Source organism: Rattus norvegicus, chromosome X (assembly GCF_021556685.1).
Source record: "Rattus norvegicus strain SHRSP/BbbUtx chromosome X, alternate assembly SHRSP_T2T, whole genome shotgun sequence".
Lineage (NCBI taxonomy): Eukaryota > Metazoa > Chordata > Mammalia > Rodentia > Muridae > Rattus > Rattus norvegicus.
In genome coordinates, this window is record NC_141554.1 from 155,445,774 (window position 1) to 155,453,141 (window position 7,368).

Here is a 7,368-nt window from a genome sequence, read left to right on the forward strand (position 1 = left end):
ATTATAATGACACAGTCACATTATTTTTGGGTGTTTATTATGCTTTGGAAAATTACTTCATGAGATAATTCCATCTGAGAAGGTATTTATTATATTCAAGATATTATTCTTGTTTGTTAATGCATAGAATAATCATTATATGCATCATGTAATAGACACACATGTGTGTTTTGTTCACCAGATTTTACTGTTTATTTTATCATTAAAAATTAATATCATATGAGCAGTTATATGACACATACACAAAATACAAGTCACATCATCTGGAGAAAAATAAAATGTTTCACAATAATTTCTCAGAGATTTTCCTAGATCTTTATTTACTAGTACTTTGAAAAGAAATGAATCATTAACACTGGTTACAGTTGACTAAGCAAATAAAACTAGTTCTAAAATGAATCTAGCTTAGCAAAGTCATCCCAAAATGCTAAAGGTTTTTGTTCCTTAATTCACTTCCTGTCAAATTGATTTGTGACTAGTCCTAGACAGTTTAAATGGAATGAAAATTACTAAATGAGTGACTTAAATTCTCAGTGGGACAATTACAGGGGCATTTACATGCTTTCTTGATACAGTGGAATCAAAACAACTGAGTGATAACATCACCACATCTAAAAAAAATCGTGGTTAGCCAATATATATTGTTTTAAGTATTAAATTTGTAAAAGATTCTATATATTTAATTGTTCTTTTGCATTCCCTTTTCATAGAGAGAGTCATACAAGCTCAGTATTGAAATTCTCAGAAGAAAATACAAACTGAAAAGAAATAGGTAAAAGAAATTAAGCAATTGCATAATAAAGCTTGTTTATTTAAAATGCATGCTTTTTAAGACAAAAGTTTTAGGAATCAAATAGACCAGTTAATTGCTCCTTTCATTTATATTGTATTTTTATGAATTTGGTAAGTCATCTAATTTGCTTTCTGTTTTTGGAAAAGACACCACAACCCAAAGCAACTTGCAGAGCAAAATGTTTATTTGGCTTACATGTCCAAATGAAAGTCTATTATTAAGGGAACTCAGGCAAGGAACTCAGGATGGAGTAGAGACAGGAACCATGATGAAAAACTACTCTTAGCTTACTCTACATGGCATGTTCAACTGGAGTGTTTTATCTAGGTTAAGACCACCTGCTCAGGTCTGATATTATCCTCTGTAGGCTGAGCCCTTCCCTATCAATCTTTTTTTTTTTTATCTTTTTTTTAAATTTTTTTTATTTTTTCTTTTTTTATTAACTTGAGTGTTTCTTATTTACATTTCGAGTGTTATTCCCTTTCCCGGTTTCCAGGCAAACATCCCCCTAATCCCTCCCCCTCCCCTTCTTTATGGGTGTTCCCCTCCCCACCCTCCCCCCATTACTGCCCTCCCCCCAACAATCACGTTCACTGGGGGTTCAGTCTTAGCAGGACCCAGGGCTTCCCCTTCCACTGGTGATCTTACTAGAATATTCATTGCTACCTATGAGGTCAGAGTCCAGGGTCAGTCCATGTATAGTCTTTAGGTAGTGGCTTAGTCCCTGGAAGCTCTGGTTGATTTGCATTGTTGTTCATAAGGGGTATCGAGCTCCTTCAAGCTCTTCGAGTTCTTTCTCTGATTCCTTCAACAGGGGTCCCGTTCTCAGTTCAGTGGTTTGCTGCTGGCATTCGCCCCTGTATTTGCTGTATTCTGGCTGTGTCTCTCAGGAGCGATATACATCCGGCTCCTGTCGGCCTGCACTTCTTTGCTGCATTCATCTTGTCTAATTGGATGGCTGTATATGTATGGGCCACATGTGGGGCAGGCTCTGAATGGTGTTCCTTCTGTGTCTGTTTTAATCTTTGCCTCTCTATTCCCTGCCAAGGGTATTCTTGTTCCCCTTTTAAAGAAGGAGTGAAGCATTCACATTTTGATCATCTGTCTTCAGTTTCATTTGTTCTAGGCATCTAGGGTAATTCAAGCATTTGGGCTAATAGCCACTTATCAGTGAGTGCATACCATGTATGTCTTTCTATGTTTGGGTTAGCTCACTCAGGATGATATTTTCCAGTTCCAACCATTTGCCTACGAATTTCATAAAGTCGTTGTTTTTGATAGCTGAGTAATATTCCATTGTGTAGATGTACCACATTTTCTGTATCCATTCCTCTGTTGAAGGGCATCTGGGTTCTTTCCAGCTTCTGGCTATTATAAATAAGGCTGCAATGAACATAGTGGAGCACGTGTCTTTTTTATATGTTGGGGCATCTTTTTTTTTTCCCAGATATGGTTTTAATCCATCATAGTCCATGCGTGAACACAAAACAGACTTAGTAAGAATTTTGGCAAGTGGATTTTAAAAACTTATATAAGAGCAATGGTAACATTTTTTACCTTGATATTTTATATATTTACATTGCAAATGTTATTCCCTTGCCGAGTTACCCACTCTCCCACAACCCACCCCCTGCTTCCATGAGGATGCTTTTCCTCCCATCCACCCACTCGCACCTCAGTAGCATAGCGAGAAATACCCTACAGACAAACTCTCAAGCTAATGTGATGAATGGAGGCAATTCCTCAGCTGAGGCTGGGTCTTCCTCAGTGATTCTAGTTTATGTCAAGTTGACAAAATGTAACCAGCACACTCAGTTTAACATAGTAGCACATACAGTTTTCCTGTATAATTCCATATGCCCCTTCTACCTTTTTAGAAACATGGGCAACAAATTACTTTTATTACGTTTCTTTATTGCATATGTATCTGTGCAACTGTGAGTGGGCTGTGGCATGAACGTGTGGTTCTGAATACAACTTGGTAGAGTTGGTTCTCTCTTTCATTTATGTAGGTACCGGGGATAGAAGTTAGGTCCTTAGGCATGGTAGCAGGTGCATTTACTTGCTGACATATCTTGCTATTAAAATGTATAATAGTACCAATTTAATGTAGCAGTTATAAATAATACATACTGAATTAAAACATAATATTTACTGTGGCTAGACACCAATCACTTTTCCTTTAATAGAGTATTGTGCTTTAATATTTAGGATAACACATTTAAAATGAATTGATTTTGAAAGAACAGAAATGAAGAGTCAGTATGGTGTTTACAATAAGATAGTTTTACATAAAGTAGATGTTAATATAATCTAAAAATAGAAACTCTTATAAGCTACCAAACAACTACAGAAAAGGTAACGTTCAAAATCAAACCCTAAAAATCTTGCAATAAAATACCATAATGGTTTAAAATTTGGTGAGACAACTGGGAAAAAAGCAGTAATTAGACAACCTGAAAGTAAATGAACCTCAAAACACATACAGAAAACACCCCATAACAGCAAGACTGCCCATTTTCTCAAATGCACTTAGTGCTTTCTTGAGGCTAGCCCACACTGTGGGCCACAAAAGAAGTCATAACAAATTTGAAAAGATGGAAATAATACCAAATATGTTTTATTACAACAATGAACAAAAATTGAATTCAATCAAAAATTGAAAATAGAAAATATTAAATAAAAGGAAAATTAACAGAGCCGGAGGTTTGACTATATGTTTAGACAATTGTTCCTCTTGCAGAAGGACCAGATTCTAAGCCAGAATCAATCGATCAGTGCTCACCACTCATATAACAGCTTGTAAACATATGCAACTGCAGTAACTGGATATTCAATGCCTTCTGACCTTCACAGGCTTGAGACATGCACAAGGTACAAATAAATACTTGTAGGCAAAACACTTATACATTATTAAATACTTATACTTATTAAATAGTAAACTATTAAATAAGTCAAATTTTAAAATATTTTAAAAGAAATGCAGAGAAATTAAATAACATAATATTAAGAACAATATAGTTAAAAATAAACAAAATAGACATCATAAAATATCTTAAAACAATTCAGTACAAAAACAACCCTAGTAAGCAACTTTAGTAAGTTCTTTTCTTCTCAGTCACACACATCAGTCTGTGTCATATATTCCTTTATTATTGTTAGATTTATATAATTTGAATATTGAACAATTTTCCTAACAAATTCATTCAGTGCAAGAGTGGTATCTTTGGTTCCAAGGCCTATAAAATCTCAAACCAAGAACTCCTGACCGGTTTCCATTTACACAAGGTTCCTCTTGTAGATTAGAGCACAAATACAATCAGAAAGTTGTTAGTTATCCCATAATAGAAATTCTTACTTATACTGCACTAGTGAGCAAATCTTGCCTAACCAATTGTTATTAAAGTTCATAGTGTTCAAAGTTGTATAAATCTGTTGATGTTTTTCTTTATCAGTATTTTTTATAACGCTTTTCCAGCACTGTGAAGTTTTGAAAGTAGCATATCTTTTTAAGGGTTTTTATTATAGTCACTGAGTTGATAAAAATATACTATAAACCAATGATTCTAATATAAGTCATAACAAAAATATATATGCATCATACACACAGAGACAGACATTTAAAGCAAAACACTTATAAGAATTTGCACATAATAGTCAGGTACTGAAAAGAAAAAACATGTATAATGATTCTTGAATGAACAATGTCACATTTTGTTTATGGTAAACTAGTAGTAGTAGTAAGTAACTATAATAGAGAACTGTTGCATAAAAGAGTGCAGAATGGTCTCTCAGATCCCAATGTTGAGAGCAAAATGTTAATAAAATATAAATAGATTCCTGTTCCACAAATATGAAAGAGGAAATAGTGTATAATGATGGAGTTCAGCACACTGGTTGATGCAGAGAAGAATGAACAGAGTGAGCTTTAAGGAACACAGGGTAGTGCTAGAAATACTCTGTCTTTGATGGTCCTAGTGTCTACACACTGTGAATGCTTCTGTGGAACTGATATTGATATGATAAAGCATAAACACAAAATGAAAGAAAGACAAAGGACATATTTTGTGCTCAAACTCTGTCAAAATGAAAAAAAAAAAACCTCATTTCCCATTATAACTTTTTATTTCCAAGAAAGGACTATAAGCATAAATTTGGTGTATGGCTAGCTAGGACCAAAGACCTTGTCTTAAAGAATGTGGTGCTTCCTATTGAATAAATCAATCGAAAAATTTAGATGTGCCTTCTGAGCCTCCTGACTTACCATCCTCATATCAGAAGTCCATCTGACCTAAGTTTTTGTGATATCAACCCCAAGGAATTTGAAGAAGCAGCTTCGGGGTGAAGGGGCAGCCATGATAGATTCTGAACAGCTGAGCTACATACGTCAGTAGACAACCTCCTAAAGAAGGAACAGAGGCAGGAGCTGAAACACCAGGACATGGAAGGGGTAAGCATTGGACACTGATTACCCTCTCCTTGGGTTGATGTAGTCCTGGTAACTCATGTCTCCACAGGGTTCCCCTCTTTGTGGAGGTCAATGGAGGTAAAGGTGGTCAGCCTGGGGAGGGTCCTGTGGTCAAGCTACATTGAGTTTTGTTCATCAGTCTTGAGAGTTTCATTTCCCTTGTCTTATGCCTTAACTGAATACATGTTTCAATAATGTAGAGGGAGAAGTAAAGACTTAGGAATGAAGATGAATGGAAATGTCTACTGAACATGTGAGGATTTTTGGCAGGTGTGTACATGTAAGGAAGGGAAGCTCTATTGATGGAGGATGCCCTTAGCAGTAACTGAAAACCCTGTATTCCTAGCAGAAGTTGAGAGGTCTATGATGTTGCTCCTGAAAAAATTCTACAGAGAACACCTGTCTTTTCCATCCACCACAGGTGCTGTATTAGTTGGCTTCCATCATCATTAGTACCAAAGACAACCAAAGAATCCTGTGAATTTGTTTTCTTTCTATCTCACATTCCCTGCCAAAAGTCACAGATAATTATCTGAATTTGAGGTCAGTGAGTACCTTGAAGATGGAGGCTGGAACTCTTGGGTTCCAGAAACCCATCTTTGTTGATGTTCTGGGTTTTCTTTTGATGTAGAAGAGCAATGTCTCAGAGTGCTACCACAGATTTAAATATAGACCAACTGTGTAGCCTTGTTCACATACATTGTTGGTTTGGCAGTGATGGGTATAGCTAAGTTTTTTTTTTCTCTGCAGGACATGAGTAGCTACCTGGTTCCTGATCTCTCCACACCAGGGGGTGTTTTGTCATTCCCCTGATTGTTCTGAGCTGACCCTACTTGTTCTGGAGCTCTGAGTTAGGTATGTTATTGTGGGCCAGAAAATCCAAAGCCTGTAAAGACCAGGATATTGTTTAGAGATCTTTCCTGTTTGCCAGCTGAGCTGGAACATGGGCAGCCAACTTTTGAGTGGGCATCTTCCTTCACTACACAGAGCAACAGGTAAGCAAATTCCTGCCTAAGGGAAGGTTAAGATAAAGCTTTATTCTGTGCATTGGTACTCAGGTCTGTTGAGAGGATACTTGCTATGGATGGTGGGGGAGGGGGGAGGGGCATACGGAAGCTTGTCCATGATTCTTTGATGTCCTTTACAGCAGCTGCCCATAGATCCTCACTGTCAGCATCACATGAGCAAGGTTGAACTGGATGCCCAGGAAGTTCACTTGAGACATAATCGCCAAGTTGGTACTTTGAATTGCTCCTTTCCTCTCTGTATATTGAGATGTACTTTTTTTTGGATAATATATTTTTTTTTATTAACTTGAGTATTTCTTATATACATTTCAACTGTTATTCCCTTTCCCGGTCTCCGGACAAACATCCCCCTCCCCCCTCCCCTTCCTTATGGGTGTTCCCCTCACAACCCTCCCCCCATTGCCGCCCTCCCCCCATAGTCTAGTTCACTGAAGGGGTTTGGTGTAGTTGGGACATGAGTGGCGGATGATGAGTGGGGTGTGGGCTTCTTGACTTTTGCTTGATAATTGTTTTCCTGTAAATGAAAGCAGGCAGAAGAACACTCAAAATCATAACTTTGGAAAGAGTCTACAGAATTATTATCTGGGAAATTGAAAAGGAAAAATTTTCTCTCTGGGAAGCAAGAGGTATACTTTCCATTGCTGGGTCTGGAACAATGGAGGATCTACTTGTAATACCCAAGGGAGAGCCCCACACCATATCAGGACATTCTAGATGACCTTTTCCTTGTTTCTGAATCTTCATGCGACTTCATACCATGCCAATTCACATAATTTCATCTGTGATCTGGGAACAGGGAAATAACCCCCATGGGTTTCTACCTTTACCCAGCTATGTCTCATAGGTCTTAACCGATCATGGTGCCTACTGCCTTTCTGTGAGAACTCACAGCCTTGCTCAGGATTAAACTGTCTGTTCCAGTGTTGCAGTTCATAAGTAGTGATACAGAGATTCTATATAACTACCCACTTCCTAGGACATATGCTCCCCAAACCCCAAGACTTGTAGTATTGGCCTAAAGTACAAGAGATCTTGGCTGGATTGATTCATTCATGGCTAAGTGCTGTTCTCTTGTAATC